The sequence below is a fragment of the Pleurodeles waltl genome, chromosome 5 (assembly GCF_031143425.1).
Source record: "Pleurodeles waltl isolate 20211129_DDA chromosome 5, aPleWal1.hap1.20221129, whole genome shotgun sequence".
NCBI classification, from domain to species: Eukaryota; Metazoa; Chordata; class Amphibia; order Caudata; family Salamandridae; genus Pleurodeles; species Pleurodeles waltl.
Window position 1 is genome coordinate 1,854,539,203 of NC_090444.1, and position 27,350 is coordinate 1,854,566,552.

General features: G+C 49.6%; 1 protein-coding gene across 4 annotated transcripts in view; it reads left to right on the forward strand.

The window, feature by feature from the left end:
* Positions 1-27,350, forward strand: part of SLC29A1 (solute carrier family 29 member 1 (Augustine blood group)) — a 1,001,910-nt gene that overhangs the window by 743,507 nt on the left and 231,053 nt on the right. For 3 of the 4 annotated variants that reach the window (XM_069236365.1, XM_069236363.1, XM_069236364.1), the window contains one exon: positions 13,390-13,435. The gene's annotated coding sequence lies outside the window, so the exon portion shown is untranslated. Of the gene's footprint in view, positions 1-5,650; positions 5,768-13,389; positions 13,436-27,350 lie in introns of those variants that run through there. The other variant, XM_069236362.1, reaches the window with a different exon arrangement.

The window sequence follows — 27,350 nt, forward strand, 5'->3', positions numbered from 1 at the left end:
GATGCAGTGGGCTGGCCAATACTTCTATGACAAGTGCATGCCCATGGGTTGCGCAGTGTCTTGTGCTTTGTTCGAGACCTTTGCCTGTTTTTGGAATGGGCACTGAGGGAGGGGACACCCCCGGGGAGTTCACTGCACTACCTTGACGACTTCCTCTTTATTGGAAGAGCGGGTTCCGGCGAATGCAAGGCAACCCTCAGTGCATTTGAGCACCTCAGCCAGACGTTGGGGGTACCATTGGCCCCGGGTAAGACTCAGGGGCCAACAGACTGCTTGACTTTCCTGGGCATTGAAATTGATTCAACCGCGGGTTTGTGCCGGTTGCCGGAGGACAAGGTTGCGGCGCTGCGGGCCGACATCCAGCTGGTCCTGAGCAGGGACAAGGCAACGTTGGCCACGATTCAGAGCCTCCTAGGCAGGCTCAACTTTGCAGCGAGGATCATACCAGCGGGCAGAATATTTGCCAGGCGTTTAGCAAGGGCGACAGCAAACGTGAGAAAACCCCTACACATGGTGCGTCTCGGGGCTGGGCTGAAGGAAGATCTGCGCATGTGGCTGTCATTTTTGGAGGAATTCAACGGTGCCTTATTGTGGCGCACCGCATGGTGCACCAGTCAGCAGCTCCAGCTCGCCACCGATGCTTCAGGAAGGGAGGGATTTGGGGTCATACTAGACCGGCAGTGGTGTGCGGCGAAATGGCCGAATGCATGGGCAAGGCATGGACTCACAAAGAACATTACTGTGCTGGAAATGTTCCCAATTGTCCTCTCCATCTACCTGTGGCCACAGGTGTTGGCCAACAGGAGGATTACATTCTGGTCCGACAACATGGCAGTGGTCCAGGCCATCAACTGCCAATCCGGGAACTGCCCAGTATTGTTAGGATTGTTGAGGGAACTAGTCAGGGGTTGCCTGTTGACGAATGTGGAGTTTCGCGCGCGGCATGTGCAAGGGGTCAAGAATGTGGCCGCTGATGCTCTTTCTCGTTTTCAGTGGGCGAAATTCAGGGCGGCATGCCCTCAGGCGATGGCAGAGATGACACCGTTCAAGGCGGAGTGGTGGCACTTGGTACAGTGGAGCAAAGGATAGGGGCGCTAGGAGAGTTATCACTGGCCCCCGCGACCCGTGCCAAGTACAAGGCATGTTTCAACAGGTTCACGGCAGTAACGCAGGCTGGGGAGGCTGGGGACCCCCTGGCGACAAGGGTGCAGCGCTTCGTACTATGGGCAAAGGACAATGGGAAATCGCACGCATGGGTCTCCAGGCACGTGGCGGCTATCGCCCACTTCTCGAAATTGAGGGGAGAGGGGGTCCCGACCGCGGGTTTCCCATTGAGGGCGGCACTGAAGGGATGGGCTAGACAGGAGGAGAGGACACCCGACCAGAGGGCACCCATCGACATTAACATGCTCAAGAAGTTGGTGGGGGCACTCACAGCCATTTGTAGCTCGCAGTATGAGGAGCTCTTATTCGGGGTCACATTTTCCCTAGCCTTCTTTGGAGCCTTCAGGACCTCAGAGTTAGTGGCTGGGTCAAAGAGCGACACGTCCAACAGGGCATTGAATTTGGGTGATCTCAAGATGGGTCTGGACATGGCGGAACTTAAGGTTTGTCGCTCTAAGGCGGACCAGAAAGGGAAAGGTGTAGTGGTTCGTTTGCGGGTACTGGGGGACACCAGATACTGCCCGATCGAACTTCTCAGGAGGTACATAGCATGCCGCCCCTCGCTACCTGGGTATTTATTGCTTCACCGGGATGGCCAGCCGTTAACTCAGTTTCAATTTAGAAGGATCTTGAAGGGAGCAATCGCAAAGGCCGGGTACCAGGGGCATAAATGGTCAACGCACTCCTTTAGAATCGAGGCTGCCACCACGGCTTTCAAAGAGGGTTTGCATGCGGATGCTATTAAGCGGATCGGGAGGTGGCAGTCGATAGATACAAGCTGTACATACGCTCTGGGGAACGCTAAAGGGTTGGAAACAAGTTATATATAATGTGAACGCTGTGAGCGGAACGTATGCGATCTACGATGTCAATAAAGTGTGTGGTAATGTTTACTTTCTTGTCCATCTAGGGGCTAAGACAGTATGGGTGATGGGTCACTCTCTGGTGGACAGAGCAGAACACCGGGCCAGGGAGAGTGGCTGGACGCGCAGTTTCAGCAACACCAAATTCACTTGGAGGGGAACCCCGGGAATGAGTTGGTCCATGCTAGAACCTAGAGTTCGCCAGCTGGTGGGGGAGAAGGGGCCAAAACCCGACATTCTTGTAATTCACCTGGGCGGAAATGACCTAACGACTTGGGGGAGGGGCCCGCTGTTGCAGGCCATGACGCATGGCCTGGCCAGAATGGCCGCCCTGATGGAGGGCGGGGAAGTAATATGGTCGGAGATTCTCCCAAGGGGGGTGTGGCAGGGGGCCAGGTCTCCGGTCGCACTTGAAATGTCAAGGCGGAGAATCAACAAGTCACTAGAGAAATTTGCGAAGCAGCACGGTTATGGGTTCATTAGACATACCCTGCTGTGTAGACGCTTGAGCAGTAACTTTGCGGCAGACGGGGTACACCTGTCTGACACGGGCACGGATATGTTCTTAATGAGCATTAGAGACGCTCTCGAGACATCCGGCTGCAATTAGCTGGGAAGGAAGGAGCACAGGTGGGGGGCCTCGGGTATCACGAGATGCGATCCCCGAGGCGTGGCGGAGTTACAGGGCGATCCTAAAGCTTTAAGGGTGACTAAAAGGCCTCCAGATGGTGATTCCTGGAGCAAAGGCTATTCCTCGGGCCACTGGGAGCCTTTACGGCGGGGCCCGGGATGATGTGACGGCGCTCCTCAACCCCGCAAAGGGGGGCAGTTGGAATCCTGAGCAACTGTGGAGACTGGCCGGGGTCTCGCTCTGACTTGTCAGGAGCATGACTAAAATATCAAAGTGGTAAACCACGAGAAAGGAACGAGCTGTAAGATGCGGAGTACGCAGGTGCAGAGAGCACCACAAGGGACAGCTCTAGCTTTCTCAGGATGGGTGTCGGCCATATTCATAAACTCATCTCCGACACCTGAATCGCCCGTAAGATAACCCTACCTGTGTAATCAATAAACTTGCGACATATTATACCCACAAACATTGTCCTGGCATTTTATTATGTTGCATGTATAAGATTGTGATCAAACACCAGGAGTATGCAACCAAAGGGCTGGGGGTAGCAGCGCTATGTGGATGGCCGCGACGCACGTAGGGCGTCTTTAAGGCGGACAGCATCCTAGCGTCGCTCCCCCGCCTGGTAGAGATGAGCCCGAGGGGCCTCCGTACTGGGAGGGTGGGCCACTTCGCGTTTATGGCCCCCAAAGGTGTGATGGAGGCGGAGTGAGGCCACAAGGCCTCTTAAGGGGCAACTGGACTGGGCTGGGGCCTCTTTGGCTGAACTACGCGCAAGCCCTCCCACCCACCCCGACAACAAAGGGATATAGAAGGGTTTAAGGGCAGAAAGGGAGCGTAGGCTTAACATTACTTTCTTTACAGGAAACGTAAAAGTCGTCGCAAAGCGGAGTTACAGGGCGATCCTAAAGCTTTAAGGGTGACTAAAAGGCCTCCAGATGGTGATTCCTGGAGCAAAGGCTATTCCTCGGGCCACTGGGAGCCTTTACGGCGGGGCCCGGGATGATGTGACGGCGCTCCTCAACCCCGCAAAGGGGGGCAGTTGGAATCCTGAGCAACTGTGGAGACTGGCCGGGGTCTCGCTCTGACTTGTCAGGAGCATGACTAAAATATCAAAGTGGTAAACCACGAGAAAGGAACGAGCTGTAAGATGCGGAGTACGCAGGTGCAGAGAGCACCACAAGGGACAGCTCTAGCTTTCTCAGGATGGGTGTCGGCCATATTCATAAACTCATCTCCGACACCTGGATCGCCCGTAAGATAACCCTACCTGTGTAATCAATAAACTTGCGACATATTATACCCACAAACATTGTCCTGGCATTTTATTATGTTGCATGTATAAGATTGTGATCAAACACCAGGAGTATGCAACCAAAGGGCTGGGGGTAGCAGCGCTATGTCACATGCTCAGTGCCTGTTCACTCCGAAAGAGAGACCCGGCGCCCCTCAGCAGCGCTCCCACCAGCACTTCTCAGCAGACAATCGGCACTGCCAGGTCCCAGCAGCCCTTTAACCTTCCCACCGGCTCGCATCACCTGAAGCTGTGCACGGGTAACACAGGGCAGACACAGCGGGGTGCACCGAGGGCCCCCCAACCCCTGCACAGCCCCCCTCCCCCTCCTGCACAGCACTCTGTGCTCTGGCGTTTTATCCTTGTTCTCTGCTCCAGACAAGAACAGGACTGCAAGTACCAGAATGCATCGCGTTGAGATACAACCAGCAGGACGCTGACCTCAGGGCCGGCCTTTGGGCGGTGCGACGCTGAACTTAGGGGGGCGCTGGGTTCAGCAATAACTTCCGTGTGTCCAGCCTTCAGGAAACAATTAAAATGTCAAGATACCACTTGTGATTAATGTTGCTGCTAGAGAGAGAGATGGGAGTTTTGTCCAATGGCAGCTTTGACTCCACAGAAAGTAGCACAGAGGGTTAATGTGCCTGCTGCAAAAACAGAACTATGGGGCATATTTAAGAAAAGCAGCCCCACTTTTATTGCACACCTTAGCGCCCCCCTAACGCCATGTGTGGTCATATTTAAGATATGGTGCACCATGGCAGTAGTTAGGGGACCAGCGTCAGAATTTTTTACGCTAGTCCGGCGCTTTATAGGATTAACATCAAAAATGTTGATGCTAATCCCGTCGAGCACCCAGAGGCCCATTGTAACCAACAGAAACCTCCTTTTAACGCCTAACAGTGCTGGAAATTTTCTTTGTGCCCTTTCTTTTGCCTCCCCCCCTCCCCCAAACAGGGGGATGCCCCCATTGCATACATTATGCCTGGCACAGGCATAATGTAGCGCAAAGTGTTACAAAGTGGCACAATTGCACCCCTTTGTAAATGTGGCGTGGCATTTCTGGCCTCCTAACCCACATTAATGACACTAATGTGACGTTAGAATGGCGCTAGGCTCCTAAATATGCCCCTATCTTTTATGTGGCTAGCTGAGTGGATTGGTAAAGCCAGCCTTTACAAGTGCTTTAATGTATGTGAGAGGGGGCTCTGGGGAGATGGGGGCACCTTTGGGTGGTAGTGAGTGAAACCGAGGAGGAGGTCATGGGGTGGGGGACTCCACAATAAACTGTCGCACAGGGCGCCCCCAGCCCTAAAGCCGGCCGTGGTGGCCATGATGCAGCCTGTCCCTGGGGTGGGAGGTCAGCACATAGGGGCCACAGGGGAGGGGTTCCCAAGACCCCCCAGTTATAGATGTATGGGGTCATGGGGGGGGGAGGCTCCCTGCCTGGGCTCCCAAGGAGGAGGGTGGGGGGGCGTACAAACTATGACCACCCCTCCCGCCCCATCACCTATGCGACAGCTTCTCCTGTCTGCGTTCCCGCCTCCTCTCCCGCGTCCTTCCTCCCTCCCCTCTCGCTCTCGCTCTCCTTTCCCCTCCCCTCCCTCTCTCCCGTCCCTCCCCTCTGGCCCCAGGCCCTTCACCTGATCCCGCTGCCTGTGTTTGCCACCCTGCCCCGAATGCACAAGTCCTCCTGGGTGGGAGCGCCCTGACTGCGCGCTTCAAGGAGCTCTGGAGGGCCGAGCACAGGTGCTCGTCTTCCGGGGGTCTGATGAGAAGCGATGCCCACCGGCTCTGAACATGTTCTGCCCACAGGTGAGCGGCCCCCCCTTACACAAGCACCCCTCAGCAGGCGGGCCTCGCTTGGAGCAGCTGTGTTTTCAAACATCGATGATACAGCGCTACTGTGGGCGGAAGCTGCCTCTTAGCACACGACTGGGCCTCGTACAGTTTTTAATTGATTGTGATTCGAAGGTGCCCTTTTAGCACATCAGTGGTCCTTGTGAAACTTTTTTTTGCGTTTTTTTGTTTGTTTACGCAGCCTTGGCCATGATGGATTAATGCGCATTACAGGCAAGCAGTCAGTTCTGGCTGACAGAGCTCCTACAAGCACGTACCGGCCATACCTGCAGACACACTACAGGCCAAAGTATTCATCTAACACCAGAGTAAGCCAGCAGCGAGCACCCCGACAAGACTCCCAGCTCCATGGGGGTGCGCTGCTCCAGGGACAAGCTTCCCAGCTCCACGGGGTGCGCTGCTCCAGGGACAAGCTTCCCAGCTCCACGGGGTGCGCTGCTCCAGGGACAAGCTTCCCAGCTCCATGGGGATGCGACAAGCTTCCCAGCTCCATGGGGGATGCGCTGCTCCAGCCCCGACAAGCTTCCCAGCTCCATGGGGGTGCGCTGCTCCAGCCCCGACAAGCTTCCCAGCTCCATGGTGGTGCGCTGCTCCAGCCCCGACAAGCTTCCCAGCTCCATGGGGGATGCGCTTCTCCAGCCCCGACAAGCTTCCCAGCTCCATGGGGGTGCGCTGCTCCAGCCCCGACAAGCTTCCCAGCTCCATGGGGGTGCGCTGCTCCAGCCCCGACAAGCTTCCCAGCTCCATGGGGGTGCGCTGCTCCAGCCCCGACAAGCTTCCCAGCTCCATGGGGGATGCGCTGCTCCACCCCGACAAGCTTCCCAGCTCCAGCTCCATGGGGATGCGCTGCTCCAGCCCCGACAAGCTTCCCAGCTCCATGGGGATGCGCTGCTCCAGCCCCGACAAGCTTCCCAACTCCATGGGGATGCGCTGCTCCACCCCTGACAAGCTTCCCAGCTCCATGGGGGATGCTCTGCTTCAGCCCCGACAAGCTTCCCAGCTCCATGGGGGTGCGCTGCTCCAGCCCCGACAAGCTTCCCAGCTCCATGGGGATGCGCTGCTCCAGCCCGACAAGCTTCCCAGCTCCATGGGGGTGCGCTGCTCCAGCCCCGACAAGCTTCCCAGCTCCAGCTCCATGGGGGTGCGCTGCTCCAGCCCCGACAAGCTTCCCAGCTCCATGGGGATGCGCTGCTCCAGCCCCGACAAGCTTCCCAGCTCCATGGGGGTGCGCTGCTCCAGCCCGAGAAGCTTCCCAGCTCCATGGGGACGCGCTGCGCCAGCCCAAGGGACTTCCCTTGGAATTCTGGGACTTGAGAGCAGAACATCACCATGGACCTGGGAAACTTGACAGCTTGAGGTCTTGAGTCCTTCCCAGAATTCCCAGAGCGGTGCGGCGTTCCCGAGGTGCAGGGGAAGGCTGTTCTAGGCTTTGGCCGCCAGGGGGGAGAAGGAGCGTCCTCCGCTGTTGAATCAGCGCATCTGGGGGGAATCTGCTGGATCTGGAGGGCACTGCGAGGAAGAGAGAAACAGATGTAGGTGTCTGAATGCTTGGTGCAAGGTCATGCAGTTGTTGATGTACGCCGGTCCTTTGTTGTGCAGGGCTTTGTATGCGGTTGTTGATTCGTTGTGCCGGGCTTTGTATGCCGTTGTTGATGTACGCCGGTCCTTCGTTGGGCGGAGCTTTGTATGCCATTGTTGATGTACGCTGGTCCTTCGTTTTGCACGGCTTTGTATGCGGTTGTTGATGTACGCCGGTCCTTCGTTGTGCAGGGCTTTGTATGCGGTTGTTTGTGTACACTGGTCCTTTGTTTGTGCAGGGCTCTGTATGCGTTTGTTGACATACGCCGGTCCTTCGTTGTGCAGAGCTTTGTATGCGGTTGTTGACGTACGCCGGTCCTTCGTTGTGCAGGACTCTGTATGCGGTTGGTGATGTACGCCGGGCCTTCGTTGTGCAGGGCTCTGTATGCGGTTGTTGACGTACGCCGGTCCTTCGTTGTGCAGGACTCTGTATGCGGTTGGTGATGTATGCCGGTCCTTCGTTGTGCAGGACTCTGTATGCGGTTGCTGATGTACGGCGGTCCTTCGTTGTGCAGGGCTCTGTATGCCTGGGTCAGCATGGACCTGTATCTCTTCTGGATGGGGAGCAGGAGGGCCTCTTGCAATCTTCTTGCCTGAAAGTCAAAGGCCTGAGCAGTAGGTACTTCGCATTTGGTGATCTCACAGAGCTCCTTAGATTTTCAGTTTTCCGGCCAGATAGCAGGAAGTGTGGATGTTGAGGTCTTTATGAGTATTGCATGCAGTCTTAAACTGGGCTCTTGCAGCCATGCCCGGGAGCAAAGAACAGGAGAGATGTGGTTGAATTTCCCGTGGTCTGTTACAGGGTGGGCAGCCCAGAGCTCTGCTCTGAGTCACTTTAGGGAGACCAGAGAGGTCTGAGTAACCTTAATCTGGTAACGACAGTGCCTGGACCACAAGTTTCAAGCTAGGTGCCAAAACCTACCTGCGTGTGCCTGAGAATCACAGCTGGGATGCCCATCAGGGCCAACGAGGCCCTTCATCCTTCAGAGGTTGATATACAGAAAAGAGTAACATGGGAAAAGATTAGAATAATGCTGTAATGTAGGTTATGCAAAACTGTGTGATCTTGGGGCTGGCCAGAGAACAATTAAAATGCCTGCCTGGGTTTTGAAGAAAAGGCATGTGTCAGACCCCATTCGAGGGGGTGAGGGGGATTTGGGCGCAGGTCAGAAGGGCCTCAGATGTTGTGGCTAAGGTCTACCCTATTGCAACTCCGCAAAGTACACCCTGACTCTCAGAGGTAGCAAAGGCATACAACCACAGGCTTCGCTGGGAGGTACTGTGGGGGGGGCAAGAGATCAGAACTCAACAGTCAAGCAACAAACACAACATAGCATGCGGCCAAGAGCACAGCAGTGCTAAATACTGTACAATCAATCAATCAATCACGTATTTGTAAAGCGTGGCTAATCATCCATGGGGTCTCAAGGCGCTGTGTATAACCAGGGCCATTAGAATTATGCAATTGTGCAACCGCAGCAATTTTCATACAATTATAGGTTTGCTGCACTTGCCACATAATCCATCATCTGCCACATAATCTGCAGATTTTAACAGAAAAAAATGTTGTTTCAAGCTCAAACGGTTAAAAAGTTACTAAAAATATAACAAGGGGTGTTGCAGTGGAAGGCCCTTTGCAAACCTGAACTTTTCACCTTTCTGTTGCTTATTGCTATATTTGGGTGTTAAACTGGTACTAATCAGGTGCAACCAGTGCCCAGACAGTGTTAGCAAGTGTAAAAAAAAAATGAAGTAATACTATTTTAAAAAATCTGCTGCGTTATGCAGCATAATTTGCCTTTTCTTGCCTCATAATGTATCCAACCATGCTGCATAATTTGGCCCTCTCCTTCTTCGTAGCTTTTCTATTCCACTTGTCTCCCTACATCTCTCGGTGCATCCCAGTCTCACCCGCTTCTCCTTAGAATCTCTTTCTGTCTCTTGTAATGCATTACTGTCTCTCTTGTGCTGGTTAGCATTCTCCCCTTGCCTGTCACGCTTGTGTTGACTCTATTTCACACACAATGAGGGCTCTCTTTCTCTCTCGCCCTCTCTCGCCTATTGGTCGTCTTTCCTCTCTCACCTCTGCTCGGATTCTCCCTCACTTTCTGTTCCTCCTTTCTCAGCTTTTCCCTCGCCTTTCTTTGTAATGTCTCTCCTACGCTACGTCTCTTTCTCCCTCCCTGTCAGCTGTCTCTTACTTGCCTGGGTCTTTATAGCAGTCTCTGACAGGTTTCTGACCTCCTTTCCATCTCTCCAGCACTCTGCCCTCCTTTTGACCATTCTTTTCTTGACCTCTCACATGCTCTTCCTCTCACTCATCTATTACATGTGCCCCTTCCTCTCCTCTGCTGGTTATTTCCCCCTATTTTGATCTGTTCATTCCCCCTCACATTCTCAGTGATGGAGAGAGAGACACCTTCTCACCAGGGTCACCGTCCATCTCAACAGATCATAGCCTGGCACCCATGAAGGCGGAGGCTGTACTCTGGGGGTACCAGTGGCTGTTCATCTCACTGCCATGCCATGGGTGGGTGAGAGGCCCTCACAGGGTGGGGTAGGCCTGTGGCCCCCACATGCTGGGGGCCCTGTGTTACATCCTTGGTGGATGTAGGTTGCACACAGACTCCTCTTTCGTGGGAGTCCAGGCTTTGCACACTGCTTAATTTGAGCCAGTGGTTGCCAGAAGAGGCCACCGGCACGTATTTTTCCACATCAGGTGTTTTCCAACCGCAAGAGAGTGAAAACACACAAAACGGAGAGACGGTGGAAGAGAATGGCGGAGGGAGAAGGCAGGGACCTGCAAGAGTGAGATAAAAGGGCAGTGGTGTCTGGTGGATTAAAGAGGAGTGTGGTGGATTTAATACTACACAGCCTTGGCATTTAGCACTGTCTGTGCAGCAGACGTACCACACCATCCCTCATAGCTCCACTCAGCTGGTGTGGGGGCCCTGGAGGCGGCCTTGCCCAGCTCCAGGTTTTCGGCAATGTCTGGGGCGTTGGCCAGGCACCTCCAGGGTCCAGCAGCGTGGCCCCCTTGGTCAGCTGCAGTCCAGCCCTCGGCAGTGGTGGCTGCAGCCTGCAGGCCATGCTCCTTGCAGCGGTGACTTTGGGGGCACTTGTGGCTTCAGGGTTCCCTCGTGTCCTTGCTGGCCTCCACATCACACATCCTTGAGCCCTCCTGGAGCAGTGCTTTTCACCAGTTTCACTGTTGCTTCTACATCATTAAAAAAACACGGAACCTTGCAACCATTCAGGCCCGAAGCGCGCATTCTCCGGGCATGTGTAATGAATACAATATACACACTGAAAGCCCTGAGGGCGGCGCTGAATCACTCCCTGCAAATATTTCCCTTCCCTCCTGAGGTGCGCTTGGTTGTGGTGCAAGCAACCACGTGCCTAGTGATCCATTCAGAGAGCCTCGAATCCGGCTTCCCCCCACAAGGCACTGTGTGCTCAAGGGAAAAGTGGTGACATCTGCACGTAGTAGCGTGGACCGCCCCAGCCCAGCCAGCTCATGTTCTCTTTTGTCTCACCCCTGGTGAGCTCCATCCATCTAACTGGAGATCTCGGGTGGGTTACTGAGACCTACACTAGGAGGTCAAGTGGGAGATCTCTGGACTGAGGAAGCTAACCCTGTCTAACTGGATCTGGACTGAGAAGGCTACTGGGATCCAGTCTAGGGCAGCCTGAGATCTATGGACCGGGGGAGGTGCTCTTATCAAACTTTAGGTCTGTGGACTGGCACACGGCTGAGATCTGGCTGTGAACAACTTGAGATCTCTCAGCTGGAAGAGAACTGACATGCAATAACTGAGATCCTGCTATAGACAACTTGAGATCTCTCTGATGGAAGAAAACTGACATGCAGTAACTGAGATCCTGCTATAGGCAACTTGAGATCTCTGAGCTGGAAGAGAACTGACATGCAGTAACTGAGATCCTGCTATAGACAACTTGAGATCTCTGAGCTGGAAGAGAACTGACATGCAGTAACTGAGATCCTGCTATAGGCAACTTGAGATCTCTCTGCTGGAAGAAAACTGACATGCAGTAACTGAGATCCTGCTATAGGCAACTTGAGATCTCTCTGCTGGAAGAAAACTGACATGCAGTAACTGAGATCCTGCTATAGGCAACTTGAGATCTCTCTGCTGGAAGAAAACTGACGTGCAATAACTTAGATCTTGCTATAGACAAATTGAGACTTCTCAGATGGAAGAGACCTGGCATTCAATAATTGAGATCTGGGTATAAACAACTTAACATCTTCAGCTGGAAGAGAACAGACATGCAACAGTTGAGATCTGAAATCTGGCTATAGACAACTTGAGATCTCTCAGCTGGAAGAAACTGGCATGCAATAATTGAGGTCTCTGGCTGAGGTAATATACTCACCTTACCTGGGACCGCTTAAAATCCATGGATTGCACAAGGCACTCACAGCTGACACACACAACTTAAAATCTTTTTGTTGAGTGAGATACTGACATGTAACTGGAGGTCTCCGGGTTGATCGAGTTACTTACATCTGAGCTGGTGCCCCTCAAGAGCTCAGGCCCAGGCTTGCTTCTCACAACTGACAGGCACAAATGAAGTCCTCTAGGTGGAGTGAGCTACCTGTAACTAACTGGGCATGCTACACGTGTCCAAGTCCATCACTACCTTCCTGTCAGAAATCCCCATCGAAAGGAGGAAGTCCACTGCTGGAGGTTTAGACTCACTCAACCTCTGTATTAACAGACTTGTAGAAGGTTGAGTGTATCTACGCTTTGAAGAAAGAATTCAAATCAATTGTAGTTTCTTTATTTTGCAGGTTCATTTGATAGGTAAATCTCATTATCTCCATCAAGTAGTGTTGCATCCACAGATGATAAATACACATTTTGATGCGTTGTAGGAAGCTGACACGTGTTTCGCCCCCTTAGCAGATTGATAGTCTGGGGCTTTTTCAAGGCTTTTTAAACAAATGTTTGTTCCAAAATATTGTTCTTCCCCCTGATTCTTAATAACAAGCGGTCTCAGGGTAAGTCTCTGGGCTGCCTCACACCGGGCGGATGCATCAAAATGTGTATTTGTCATCTGTGTATTTTGATTTAATTTAACACTACCTGATGGAGATAATGTGATTTACCTATCAAACCTACAAAACAAACTACAATTGACTTTGAATTCTTTCTTCAAAATGTATGAGCTCCTTACTCCAGACATGGACAACTGAGGATGTGTGGGCAGCGTGAGCTGCTGGCTAGTAAAGGAATGACGTGTGGTCTCTGGCCGACATATACTATTCTGACCTCACATGTGACACCTTGAGCTGTCTGTGACATACTGAAACTTAAAATCCGGATTTCCAATCAAAAGTGACAAACGGTTGTGCTACATTTACAGGAAGGGCTCGGAACACAAGAATGACAGCTAGAACAGTGGTTCCCAACCTGTGGTCCAGGGACCCCTGGGGGTCCGCATCGGCCTAGAAAATTAAATAATATTAACAGATTAATAAAGAGTATATAAATAAAGTGGCTAAATGTAGAATTGAACACTTTAAAACCTACAGTAAATGTCAAGGAGCGTGAATTTGGAGGCTAAAAATTAAATCAGTATCCTCAGGTTTATTTGTGGGCGCTGTACAGGTGCATCAAACAGAATATAGTATGGACGATGTGGGGCTTCAATTGAATTTAGAAAAGCTCCAACCTCCCTATTCATTTTTTATTTATTTATATTTGTTTGCAAGTGAAATAAAATGTGTTATCATTTGTGTATGTGTTTGAATGATTGTTTCTGTAATTTTCGTGCACTGCTTGCTTTTCAAATCATCGACAGTGTTTACTTCGGGGTCCCCAGATTTCAATAATAATTCAGTGGGGGTCCCCAGGCTCAAGTCAAAAGGTTAAGAACCACTCAACTAGAACATTGCTTTTGCGTAGTTGTCAATGTTTTTTCATACCCTTTTGGGACATTTTTGTGAACTATTTTTTCTGTTTCTCCTCCAGGAAGAACATAACAGCCCAGTGTGTGTTGGGCCGAGCCCTGCCTCAGGTAAGTGGTTTCCACAATGAGCGCTTGTATTGATTTAAGCTGATGGGGATGCCTCTGTCCATATGTGGTAACCCTCAGAGATGTGTTCCAGGGATCTGGATGGTCCTAAGAGATGCTCCTCTCCACAGTGCAACCATAGATTGCTTTCTAGAGGGGCCACTTTCTGTGCAGACTGAGCATAAAAGTTTAAGTTTAATTCCATCATGAATGTGTCGTGAGTGGCCGCTAGGTATAATACCAACTATTCCAACAATAGAAATGGGATTCGAATTGTGCATCTATGGTAAGATGCTAAATACGAAAAATTTAAGGTGTAAATGAGTCTGACAGAAACTTCTTGTGTGTGTGATTTCAGTTTCTTGATATTAACAAAAAGTGCCCAACTACTGAAACAACCCTCTCCCTGCAAATGCGGCGAGGCTGATCGAAAAATAAATCATCCACAATTATGAACAAGGCAACGGGCACTGAACATGAGACAGTAGTTCTTATAAATAAACTGTCCACAGATGTGTGTGTAAGTGTCTGTTGCTTTGGTAGTGGCCCCACATGACTCTAAATCAACAAGAATCAAACCGCCAACACGTGTTTCGTCCAGTGGGCTTTTTCAAGGCTGAGAATGAATGTTATCGGATTTAAACAATTTATCTACAACACAGTTTAATCCCACAATCCTCAAAACAGTAACATCTCCTCTCCTGCACCAGACATGTTGGAGTGTAAACTCTAACTTGCTAGTTACTTGTCGCATTGGTGCTCGCTGTTTTCGTTCACAGAATCGAGATCTTGCTTCTTTAAGGCTATTGTTTCACTGGTATAAAACCACAAATTGGTTGATAATCTGATAACAATTGTTCCAGAATTCTATAAAGGCACATAAAGTAACTTGACTAGATAAAGTAATTTGTCCAGGATCACACAATCTGATGGAGTGGAGAAGTCTAAGTAATAGCCCCCGTCTCCTGTTTCCAAGGTCTAAAACCTGGGTATTAGATCACATCTTCTTGCATGCAAAGCGGATTATTTTCTCATTACTTCTTCCACAAACCCACTTGTTTGGTGCCAGAATAACATTTGGAGAGACTGTCCGCGTTCATGGATTATAGCAGCCGTGCATTCACCTTTTAGATATGACTGCTCATTCACTTTCAGTCACAAGTAGAAAGTCTGATTCACAACATTCATGTGTGTTTGGAGCTGTGCCTGGGTCTTGCCTACTGAGGCTGGTACACGGAAGGCGGGAATTAGAGTAAATGTCCTTTTTTATACAGTGCTGAAGATAGTGGTGTAAGTGTTCCCTCATTTGGCAAGTAAGGGCACCAAGTCACAGGAAAGATCTGCTGAAGATCACACAAAATGCTCAAGTGGGACGTCTGAGATTCGACCAGAGTCACTTGTTCCACAACTGAACTGAGAGGTGATTAATTAAGCCACATCTTCACGAATGAGCTGACGCCCCCCCGGAAGAGGGACACTTAGAGGTCCCAGTGGTGGAATGGTTTTGTGGGCAGCTCATGTGCTGGTCAGAACTGGGAGTGTTTCCATCCAGAGATGGTTCAAGCTGCGCCGAGCTGCGCCAAGACTTGACTTTGTCTGGAACTCTTTTTTTATCCTGCTGGGGTCTGTACTTGGTTCAGAATTCTGGTTTTTGGGATCTCCCTGCCTTCTGTGCCAACATCTCATCCCAGTTAATCAAGAGTTCATAATGTGTGTAGTAGCATATTTCTTTCTATATTTTTGTGTATTGTTTGGAGGTTCAAATCTTAGGCATTGGTTAGGCCGGGGTCCCCGTACCCCAGTGGTGATTCCTTGGGGGTCCACAGAAGTCAAAAGTTTGGGAATCACTGATCTATGCAACGAAGGCCAACGCTGAGTAAACCGCAGTCTGTGGAGGTCAGCGGTGCCGATGTTGAGCCCTCTTCCAGGGTAAATATACAAGGATCTATGCAACGAAGGCCAACGCTGAGTAAACCGCAGTCTGTGGAGTTCAGCGGTGCTGATGTTGAGCCCTCTTCCAGGGTAAATATACAAGAATCTATGCAACGAAGGCCGGAGCTCAGTAAACCGCAGTCTGTGGAGGTCAGCGGTGCTGATGTTGATGTTCCAGGGTAAATATACAAGGATCTATGCAACGAAGGCCGGAGCTGAGTAAACCGCAGTCTGTGGAGGTCAGCGGTGCTGATGTTGAGCCCTCTTCCAGGGTAAATATACAAGGATCTGTGCAACGAAGGCCAGAGCTGAGTAAACCGCAGTCTGTGGAGGTCAGCGGTGCTGATGTTGAGCCCTCTTCCAGGGTAAATATACAAGGATCTATGCAACGAAGGCCGGAGCTCAGTAAACCGCAGTCTGTGGAGGTCAGCAGTGCTGATGTTGATGTTCCAGGGTAAATATACAAGGTTCTATGCAACAAAGGCCAACGCTGAGTAAACCGCAGTCTGTGGAGGTCAGCGGTGCTGATGTTGAGCCCTCTTCCAGGGTAAATATACAAGGATCTATGCAACGAAGGCCGTAGCTGAGTAAACCGCAGTCTGTGGAGGTCAGCGGTGCTGATGTTGATGTTCCAGGGTAAATATACAAGGATCTATGCAACGAAGGCCGGAGCTGAGTAAACCGCAGTCTGCGGAGGTCAGCGGTGCTGATGTTGAGCCCTCTTCCAGGGTAACTATACAAGGATCTATGCAACGAAGGCCGGAGCTGAGTAAACCGCAGTCTGTGGAGGTCAGCGGTGCTGATGTTGATGTTCCAGGGTAAATATACAAGGATCTATGCAACGAAGGCCGGAGCTGAGTAAACCGCAGTCTGTGGAGGTCAGTGGTGCTGATGTTGATGTTCCAGGGTAAATATACAAGGATCTGTGCAACGAACGCCAGAGCTGAGTAAACCGCAGTCTGTGGAGGTCAGCGGTGCTGATGTTGAGCCCTCCTCCAGGGTAAATATACAAGGATCTGTGCAACGAAGGCCTGAGCTGAGTAAACCGCAGTCTGTGGAGGTCAGCGGTGCTGATGTTGATGATCCAGGGTAAATATACAAGGATCTGTGCAACGAAGGCCAGAGCTGAGTAAACCGCGTCTGTGGAGGTCAATGGTGCTGATGTTGAGCCCTCTTCCAGGGTAAATATACAAGGATCTATACAACGAAGGCCAGAGCTGAGTAAACCGCAGTCTGTGGAGGTCAGTGGTGCTGATGTTGAGCCCTCTTCCAGGGTAAATATACAAGGATCTATGCAACGAAGGCCAACGCTGAGTAAACCGCAGTCTGTGGAGGTCAGCGGTGCTGATGTTGATGTTCGTGGGTAGATATACAAGGATCTATGCAACGAAGGCCAGAGCTGAGTAAACCGCAGTCTGTGGAGGTCAGCGGTGCTGATGTTAAGCCCTCTTCCAGGGTAACTATACAAGGATCTGTGCAACGAAGGCCAACGCTGAGTAAACCGCAGTCTGCGGAGGTCAGCGGTGCTGATGTTGAGCCCTCTTCCAGGGTAAATATACAAGGATCTATGCAATGAAGGCCAGAGCTGAATAAACCACAGTCTGTGGAGGTCAGCGGTGCTGATGTTGATGTTCCAGGGTAAATATACAAGGATCTATGCAACGAAGGCCAGAGCTGAGTAAACCGCAGTCTGTGGAGGTCAGCGGTGCTGATGTTGAGCCCTCTTCCAGGGTAACTATACAAGGATCTATGCAACGAAGGCCGGAGCTGAGTAAACCGCAGTCTGTGGAGGTCAGCGGTGCTGATGTTGATGTTCCAGGGTAAATATGCAAGGATCTATGCAACGAAGGCCAGAGCTGAGTAAACCGCAGTCTGTGGAGGTCAGCGGTGCTGATGTTGAGCCCTCTTCCAGGGTAACTATACAAGGATCTATGCAACGAAGGCCGGAGCTGAGTAAACCGCAGTCTGTGGAGGTCAGCGGTGCTGATGTTGATGTTCCAGGGTAAAAATACAAGGATCTATGCAACGAAGGCCAGAGCTGAGTAAACCGCAGTCTGTGGAGGTCAGCGGTGCTGATGTTGAGCCCTCTTCCAGGGTAAATATACAAGGATCTATGCAACGAAGGCCAACGCTGAGCAAACCGCAGTCTGTGGAGGTCAGCGGTGCTGATGTTGATGTTCCAGGGTAAATATACAAGGATCTATGCAACGAAGGCCAGAGCTGAGTAAACCGCAGTCTGTGGAGGTCAGCGGTGCTGATGTTGAGCCCTCTTCCAGGGTAAATATACAAGGATCTATGCAACGAAGGCCAGAGCTGAGTAAACCGCAGTCTGCGGAGGTCAGCGGTGCTGATGTTGAGCCCTCTTCCAGGGTAACTATACAAGGATCTGTGCAACGAAGGCCAACGCTGAGTAAACCGCAGTCTGTGGAGGTCAGCGGTGCTGATGTTGAGCCCTCTTCCAGGGTAAATATACAAGGATCTGTGCAACGAAAGCCAGAGCTGAGTAAACCACAGTCTGTGGAGGTCAGCGGTGCTGATGTTGAGCCCTCTTCCAGGGTAAATATACAAGGATATGTGCAACGAAGGCCAGAGCTGAGTAAACCGCAGTCTGCGGAGGTCAGAGGTGCTGATGTTGAGCCCTCTTCCAGGGTAAATATACAAGGATCTATGCAACGAAGGCCAACGCTGAGTAAACCGCAGTCTGTGGAGGTCAGTGGTGCTGATGTTGATGTTCCAGGGTAAAAATACAAGGACCTATGCAACGAAGGCCGGAGCTGAGTAAACCGCAGTCTGTGGAGGTCAGCAGTGCCGATGTTGATGTTCCAGGGTAAATATACAAGATCTATGCAACGAAGGCCAGAGCTGAGTAAACCGCAGTCTGTGGAGGTCAGCGGTGCTGATGTTGAGCCCTCTTCCAGGGTAAATATACAAGGATCTGTGCAACGGAGGTCAGCGGTGCTGATGTTGAGCCCTCTTCCAGGGTAAATATACAAGGATCTGTGCAACGAAGGCCAACGCTGAGTAAACCGCAGTCTGCGGAGGTAAGCGGTGCTGATGTTGAGCTCTCTTCCAGGGTAAATATACAAGGATCTGTGCAACGAAGGCCAACGCTGAGTAAACCGCAGTCTGTGGAGGTCAGCGGTGCTGATGTTGAGCCCTCTTCAAGGGTAAATATACAAGGATCTATGCAATGAAGGCCAGAGCTGAATAAACCGCAGTCTGTGGAGGTCAGTGGTGCTGATTTTGATTTTCCAGGGTAGATATACAAGGGATGCTGGAGACATTAACGGATGCAGCAACACGAGTAACGAAGAGTGGGAATCCTGCACCCCAGCTGCAAGGCCACTGGCACAAAGTATTTTTTTGGAAGAATTTTACATAGTACCGGGACATGTGATGGTGGGTGGGACGATGGTGGGCGAGGCTAGGACAAGGGAAGCTCTGTGTGGGTCTTGTATTTGGAGGAAAGGAACCCTGAGGGGTTGTGTGGGCGAGTGTTAAGATGATCGAGTGTCCACATGGGTGTTTATATGGCCTTGGGTGGGAACAATATGAACTTGTGACAGAAAACTGAGATCCTATGCTGTCTGTTATAAGTTAGTTATCGACAATTTGAGGGATGCAAGCAGTGCTTATTTTGTGCTGGTGTTTTCCGGTACTCAGCACCGGCACTTATTTTTTAACACCAGCACATACTTAAAACACTCTACCACACGGTGGCACTGTCAGTCTTTTAGAAAAGCAGATGAGCAAAGTGGTTAACAATTACTTATACAATTAAAAATAATAACACAAGGACACTTAAGCTACACTTAAGCTATTCTTAAATCGCTGGATCGCCCAGTGCCGTCCACGTTGTAACATTTGTAAGACAGTAATGGTAAGTAGATGTCGTTGGTCCTGGTATTCTGCAGAGCTGTCAGGAATCCTGAAGTGGGACACGCCCCAGTGGCCTCCTGAGAAATATACTGGGCTCTGGCACTTTATATTTTACAGATTCAGCACTGGATGCAAGCAGTGTCCAGAGGGCTTGAAGAGCACTGAGAGATTTCTAGCAGATGTGGGTGATGCAAGGACTGAAGGACACGTGGGGTCAATGAAGATGGGTCAGAGGAGGTCACATAATGGATTATTCTAGTCTTCGAGGAGCTGATCGTGAGTGGTCGTAGAGACCTCCAGCGGGAGACTTAAGTGTGACGTGGAGTTTTAAGAGAACAACCTTTGGGTGTTTTTGGCACTGAAGTGATAAAAGTCAAAGGAAGAGGTAGGCAACAGAGGGAGTAAGGAGTAGAAAGCCCAGTCCTGGTCTTGATGGCATCCTCTGGAGGAGGGCAGGGCAAGGTTCTGGGCCAAACACTCTGGAATGGAGAAGGGACAACTGGGAGGTTCTTGAAAACATCAATCAATCAGTCTTTTTTAGATCGCATTACTCACCCGTAGGGTCTCATGGCGCTGTGGGACATGTCCTCAGATTTAATTTGACGAGCAAGGTCTTGATGTCCTTCCTGAATTGAGGTAGTGATGGCGACTGTCTGAGGTGGAGAGGTAAGGTGTTCCAATATTTTGCCACCAGGTAGGTGAACGATCTTCCTCCAGCCGAGGACTTCTTTATGCGGGTTACGGTGGCAAGCAACTGCTGGGAGGAGCGGAGAGGCCTGGCAGGGGAGTACCCGGTGATATGATGTTGCGGTTGAGGTAGCTGGGTCCAAGGTTGTGGAGGGCTGTGGTTAAAATACTGTGCCATATCGGAGGATCTTGTTAGATATCGCGACCGGATGTGTCGAAGATGTCAAGTGAAATTAGGAGATGGATGGGTGATAAACTGTTGTGGTGGGCCAAGGTCTTGCTTTTGGAAACATGACAGAGAAAGCAGTCTTGAGTAGAGAGCTTGGAAGCCAGACAGCAAAGGATGAGTGAACACTTGAAAACTAAGCGCCTGATTTAGGTCTTGGTGGAGGGGAATACTCAGTCACAAAAGTGGCGGCTATCCCATCCGCCATGTCACAATCCCATGAGATCCTATGCAGACCGTTATGTGGCGGATGAGATATCCATTGTGTTTGTGATGGAATATACCCTCCGCCAAGACCTAAATCAAGCTCTAAGTCTGTTCAACATCTCATAGACCAAGAAGAGGCAATTTGGATACCAGCAGTGGTTGCAGAGAAAGTGCCGGAACTTGCTTTTTTCTCAGGAGCTATAGTGCCGAGACACCACTCGAACACTGAGCTCGGACACTACTAGTTAAGGTCGTGGGGTAACCGGCTAGATGTGGGTTGTCCATTGGGCAAAGTTGAAAACCGACGTAAAATGTGCGTCTACCACCTATTAAAGTAATATTGCCAGTGTTACTGCGGTGGGGATATGTATGCTTCCGCGTGGAAGGCATCAGTGGCGGGAAGAGCTGGCGGCTGGCGAAAAGAGCGACTATGTGGTCTTCTACCTTGTTACTGGGGGGACTGACTAACTTAAAGGGTCATTTCAGTAAAGTCTTGCAGACGTGATACTAAAAGTAGCTTTATTTCAAAGAGGGGTGTGTTATGGCTTCCCACTCTAGTTCACTTGTAAATAAAGTCATTATTGTGTCTGCTGAGGTCTGCCTTTTTATATTTATATTACTAAATTACTGTACAGTGTTACAAATGTGTGTAATATTCACTTTTCTATTTCACACAAAGTCTGCAGTTTCTATTGTCGTTCATTTCTTTTTCGCCTTTATTGCATATTTGTATATATTCTTATGTATCCACCCGTCTCTACCCCCTCATGCATAGCCATACTCGTAAACATATTAAATGGGATTGTACTTACTATGTATTTTATACTTATTACCCCTGCCTTATTTGACTGAATTTGCTTATGTAAATTACTGTGTGCTGTTCATTACTCAAACTAGAAAGGGTAGCTTTGTTTCCTCACAACCCCCGAGTCGCCAGTATCCCGTGCACACTGTACTGTACAGCAGGCACATGGAACACACCAACACAGAGGTGTTGCTATGTACGAGTGTCCCACCACACCACAGTCACCCAGCGTGGACAGAGCACGCCCTCTGCGCCCAGTTCCGGATGGGTATCTGCTACCTGGAGTAAGCAGGGCAGAAAGTCACTTCCAATGTGTCTGCTTTGGTTCGGAGGCCTGTTGAGGCCTCATTTACCTGGTGGCCTCTTAGGCTGATGGGCGAGTTAGAGCTTTGGCGACGTGGATGTTGTGTTATGAGTTAAGTGGGGTAGTTTGCACAGTCACAGTGTGAAGTAGTGAAATCTACAAGCACTGCGTCTTACAAGGTACCAGATCTTCTCCATGTGTGCCTGGGTCTGTGGTGGTGACGTCTTTCTTCTATTACAATTACATTCTGCTGACAATACTAAATGAAATGAGATTAACTTTTTTTTTTAAGTTTGTATGTGCAAAGGTGCTCTTGTGAAAACACACATTTCTGAAAAGTTACTGTGTTTGCCTTGGATATTGGTTAAATGGGTTTTGACCGACCGTTAATATTTTTTTAATAGTAGTTGTGGTAAAATGAGCTTTAAAAAAACTGGAAACTACTTTTTATCCTGGTTTTTTTGGGGCTACATTCCGCCCACCTCTCTGCAAGGTTAAAAGTTTCAGAAGGAAAACATTTCCTACGGAAATTCTTTGTATCTGTGACACTGATTGTGTTTTCCACCATGGTCAGTGGTGTGACGTAAAATGAATCCCCCCCCCCTGCAGAATGAGAAGAGGGGCCCTGAGTCTCCCATACCTCACAGAGACTCAGTAGTCTTGGGAGGAAATTGGCCCCTTTGAAGGTTTTGGGAGCCTCAGGGCCCCTGAAGGGTGGGGTTCCTCTGTGCCACAGGGGCTGCATGGGCCTGTGTGGTGCCCCGTGTGGTGTGTGCATGGTTTACTCACTGATAGTGTAATATGGACAGCACAAAGTGCTCATGCGGACACCTGGCTTCCGGTGTGTAAATCCCATCAATGGTGAGTTCCTGGAGTCACAACCTTGCAGTGATGGACACCTCGCTAACTCCCACGGGGTAAGGGAGGCTTTAGAGGTCCCTTGGTTGAACCCCCTCACGCAGCCATCAGAGCAACAAGCACTGAATGGATCCATCGCCTGCCTAATGTCCCTGATGGGGTTTCAACACTTACTATTTACTTTTTCATTTTGCAGTTCTATGTAGCGCAAATTCGACCCAAAGGCATTGGAGCGCTTTAGGTGAGCACCAGGCACATTGCACAAGGACACGTTCATTTCTGGTGACCGCGGGGAGGTGAAGTGATTTGCTCAGGATCACAGGATGTTGAGCCGCCGAGACTAGAATCACGTTCCCCCATTCCAGAGTCGGCCGCTCTGCCCCTTACACCACATCCTCTGTATAAATAACCTACTCCTCTGGCCCTGTTTTAATTTCTATATTTCGTATTTAGTCCCTGAACTCGGAGGCCAGGCCTTGAGGTTGGAGACACAAGACGTGTAATGGGGCTTGTGTGTTTATTTATTTATTTTTTTAGTCCCTTCTACGGTAAAATCTTCAGATACATGACGGTTACTTATAATAAGGGCTCCCGGTTTTATGGTATTTATTTGTTGAACATTTCCGTCTGTATTAATCTATATTTCTTTTTTGGCCATCCTGTTGGTATTAATCGATATTTATTTTGTGTTTTGTGACCAGATGAGGTTATAACTTGTATATTTCTGCATTTCTTTAACAGATAAACATGCACACATAATGATGCCTGTCAAGTTTTAGCACATTACACTGCCAAAAAATAAAATCATAAAACCACATGAAAATAATAGCACAAATGCATGTTGAGATATGCAGTAATTTAAGCAAATCTCATCCTCGTTTTAACTCCCCTTGATGCCAATATGTACAGCTACTGGTCTAAAAGTCATTAATCGCAGCGCGGAGAATCACTCAAAAGAAGCCAAAGTATCTGTATTTTTCTGCTTTTAAAAATAAATACAGTCAGGAAACACAATGTTTTCTGTCTGTATCTGTAAAAATCAGAATAAAAAACAGAAAACAGGGAGCCCTACTTATAATGGAGTCCATGAGCTCCCTTCAAGATGGACACCTCTGTCTCTCAAAGTATGTTCAAGGTTTTGTGTACGCCAGGCTGACCCAGAGCTACCGAGCCCACCCTGTCAAAGGCCTTTTCACAGACACACCTGGTAAGAGGTGAGTCAGACCAGGTCATAGAGGAACCGGTGAGCTCAAGGGCAACTGGGCGATCCTTCTAACTAGTATTGTGGTGTCACTAGTTACTGCAGGCCCCTCTACATCTACAGGCTCACTCTAACAAGTATTGTGGCATCTCTGGTGACTACAGGCCACAGTACAACTGCAAGCTCACGAAAACCAGTATTGTGGCATCTCTAGTTACTACAGCCAATGTACAACTGCACGCTCACTCTAACAAGTATTGTGGTATCTCTAGTTACTACGGGTCCCTGTACAACTGCACGCTCACTCTAACAAGTATTGTGGTATCTCTAGTTACTACAGCCAATGTACAACTGCACGCTCACTCTAACAAGTATTGTGGTATCTCTAGTTACTACAGCCAATGTACAACTGCACGCTAACTCTAACAAGTATTGTGGTATCTCTAGTTACTACGGGTCCCTGTACAACTGCACGCTCACTCTAACAAGTATTGTGGCGTCTCTAGTTACTACAGCCAATGTACAACTGCATGCTCACTCTAACAAGTATTGTGGCGTCTCTAGTTACTACAGCCAATGTACAACTGCACGCTCACTCTAACAAGTATTGTGGCATCTCTAGTTACTACGGGTCCCTGTACAACTGCATGCTAACTGTAACAAGTATTGTGGCGTCTGTAGTTACTACAGCCAATGTACAACTGCACGCTCACTCTAACAAGTATTGTGGTATCTCTAGTTACTACGAGTCCCTGTACAACTGCATCCTAACTGTAACAAGTATTGTGGCGTCTCTAGTTACTACAGGTCCCTGTACAACTGCACGCTCACTCTAACAAGTATTGTGGCATCTCTAGTTACTACGGGTCCCTGTACAACTGCATGCTAACTCTAACAAGTATTGTGGTATCTCTAGTTACTACGGGTCCCTGTACAACTGCACGCTCACTCTAACAAGTATTGTGGCGTCTGTAGTTACTACAGCCAATGTACAACTGCACGCTCACTCTAACAAATATTGTGGTATCTCTAGTTACTACGGGTCCCTGTACAACTGCACGCTCACTCTAACAAGTATTGTGGTATCTCTAGTTACTACAGCCAATGTACAACTGCACGCTCACTCTAACAAGTATTGTGGTATCTCTAGTTACTACGGGTCCCTGTACAACTGCACGCTCACTCTAACAAGTATTGTGGTATCTCTAGTTACTACAGCCAATGTACAACTGCACGCTCACTCTAACAAGTATTGTGGCGTCTCTAGTTACTACGGGTCCCTGTACAACTGCATGCTAACTGTAACAAGTATTGTGGCGTCTGTAGTTACTACAGCCAATGTACAACTGCACGCTCACTCTAACAAGTATTGTGGTATCTCTAGTTACTACGAGTCCCTGTACAACTGCATCCTAACTGTAACAAGTATTGTGGCGTCTCTAGTTACTACGGGTCCCTGTACAACTGCACGCTCACTCTAACAAGTATTGTGGCATCTCTAGTTACTACGGGTCCCTGTACAACTGCATGCTAACTCTAACAAGTATTGTGGTATCTCTAGTTACTACGGGTCCCTGTACAACTGCACGCTCACTCTAACAAGTATTGTGGTATCTCTAGTTACTACGAATCCCTGTACAACTGCATCCTAACTGTAACAAGTATTGTGGCGTCTCTAGTTACTACGGGTCCCTGTACAACTGCACGCTCACTCTAACAAGTATTGTGGCGTCTCTAGTTACTACAGCCAATGTACAACTGCACGCTCACTCACATGTCGGGCACCTCTTTTGGCTTTGACTCACAGGGAGTAGAAACTTCAACTGTCCAAGCTTACTCTCGAAGTGGAGTTGAAATGTCTGGTACAGCTATCCTTGCCTAGCGCACACTTCTTTGAGCAATGTTCAGACATTGTTATTGTGTTAGGTACAAACTGAAAAAGCCTCTTACCTTGGGCAACCATCTTTCTGGTGGATGGTCCAGGTACCTGCCGATTCCTCACGTGTTGAATAATCCCAGGTGTCAGACTGGATCCAGAAACTTCAAAGCTCTTCAAGCCTGTAGGCATCACCAAGTTTATATAACAACCACCACAGTGCATCAACGTCACTTCCTGTCTGCTTTATGTGTGCCTTGTGGCAAACGCATAAACCGATAGCGTTGTCTAACGTGACTAGAACCTTACTTGTACCTGTGTAACCCTTCATCAATGTGGACCCCGTGGGATTGGTGAGGAATCTGGTGGTAGCCACGGGATCCACCAGAGAAAGTGTTACCTATGGTAAGTAACTTACCCTTCTGATGTACACTGCTACCCGCAGGTTCCTCACCCGTTGGATAGATTCCATGCAACCTGCCAGGCGGCGACTGATGGATGGGGTGAGGTCTGGTGACGTGGCTGCCTGTGCACCTCAGAGTCCAAGCAGTACAGGGAGGCCTACGTCACCGCCTTGCGGATGTCACCCCCACAATAAGAGCACTCCTCGCAAGAGCAGAAGGTTTAGACCTGGCCCTGGTTGAATGGCCCTGATTCCCTCAGGTCCCTTCTTGGAAGAGCTCAGTCCTTTTAATGCACATGAAGGTGCGGCGAGACGGTCTACTTCCGGCCTCCTTCTGTCACACTAACCAACAAAGAGTGATCATCCGCTTGGAACTCTTTTATGCGATCAGTGTACAAACTGAGCACCCTCCTGGGATCCGGGCATTGCGGCTGGTCCCCGTCATCCTTTGTGGAAGGCGGCAGGACATAAAAAGATAGCGGGGTGACTGACTGGCCCAGGTGTTGGGGGGGGGGGGCAGCTTGAGCATGAAAGGAGCTCTGCTACCCAACGCCAGCTTGTCTTGGGAAAAGAACACAAGTGTGTGTCAGGCGCTGAGCTCCAGTGGGACCTTTAATAATACTTGTTATTCAAAGCCTCACTCGGGCTTCATTCATCGATCTCTGACGGATGAAAGGCGGAGTCGCCGCTGCTGGGATTCGAACCTGGGACCTACAGGTAGAACTTTGGGTTCTACCTCTGGGGTTCTTCAAGCCTCCAACCGTCCCAGGAGTGCTTTTGTTTTCGAAGTCAGTGCTTCTAAGCACTATCATATGAGTTTTTAAGTGGATATCCTCCTGTGAGATCTCACTACTTCTTCAATACAGTCAGAGGATCGGGGGGATGTTGATTAATTTAATGTAATCATTTGGCCCACGGGTTGCAAGAATGTTTATTTTATTTTGTGCGTTTAGGGCAACAAATAGAGTCTGAAGCGCAAGGCAATGGAGCGATGTGTTGTGATTGGTCCCTTGTGTTGTAACGCTTTGGCCGGTCCTACTCAGAACACGTTGGATCCCCATCTGGTGTTATCCAAAGAGTCTACATTACCAGGGACCACGTCCTCCAGTCCCGGCCTTTTGATTTTATAGCCCGTTGTCATCATTCAGAACTTCAGTCCATTTCCAGTGAACTAAGGCTGAAACTGTTAGAAAACTTAGTTCATCTAGGAGTTTTGTAGCAGAGTGTAGAGTATGGCTGCTTCCAGGCGCTATGTTGAGCAGCTAGGCGTAGAGGTTATATTTTCCTATGGCTGCTTCCAGGCACTAGGCTGAGCAGGTGGGTGTAAGATTAAGTGGATAGGGTAATATTATCCTATGGCTGCTTCCAGGCGCTAGATTGAGCAGGTGGGTGTAAAATAAAGTGGATATGATACTACTACCCTATGGCTGCTTCCAGGCGCTAGGTTGAGCAGCTAGGCGTAGAGGTTATATTTCCCTATGGCTGCTTCCAGGCACTAGGCTGAGCAGGTGGGTGTAAGATTAAGTGGATAGGGTAATAT